The following is a 767-nucleotide window of genomic DNA, read 5'->3' on the forward strand; positions in this document are numbered from 1 at the left end:
TCCCACGAGTGATTTCCAAGCAATGGCACCGTAGGGGCTGAACGCGGTGGCTCACGTCTGTCACCCCAGCACTTTGGGAAGCCGAGGCGGGCGGATCAGGAGGTCAGGAGTTCAAGACCAGCCTGGCCCACGTGGTGAAACCCCGTCTCTACTAAAACTACAAAACTGAGTCGGGTGCGGTGGGGCAGACCCCTGTGATCCCAGCTACTCGGGAGTCGGAGGCGGGAGAATCGCTTGAACCTGGGAGGCGGGGGTTGCCGTGAGCCGAGATCGTGCCACAGCGCTACAGCTTGGGCTGTAGAGTGAGTGAGACTCTGTCTCAAAATTAAATAAATAAATAAATAAATAGCAAGCGAGAAAGAGAAAATGAAAGAAATGGCACTGTATCACTACTCGGCTAGGACGGCGGTGATGTTCTTGTGGGGAGACACCGCGTGGGGCGATGTGTAGTGTGCGGACTCCGATCTTCGTGGTGGGATGTGGATGCTCCGCGATTCACCGTACTGACTAGATTCATGACTGATTCACGACAGGGTGGACTTTGGGGAACACGGTTGAGAAATGGGTACTTCGGGAGCAAAATCTTGCCCCGGAACAGGAAGGGAGTGTGATGTGCACTGCTTTCCCCGTGAAATCCACGCCGTGTCCGGGAGCGTGGATGTCATGCACTAACACTCGTTCAGGGATTGCCTCTCTGAGGTCGTGGGTCTGGAGTCCACTCTGACACGCTAATGACCGCACTTGTGTCTTTGGTAGCTCCCACCTCC

This window comes from Macaca mulatta, chromosome 10 (genome assembly GCF_049350105.2).
Source record: "Macaca mulatta isolate MMU2019108-1 chromosome 10, T2T-MMU8v2.0, whole genome shotgun sequence".
NCBI classification, from domain to species: Eukaryota; Metazoa; Chordata; class Mammalia; order Primates; family Cercopithecidae; genus Macaca; species Macaca mulatta.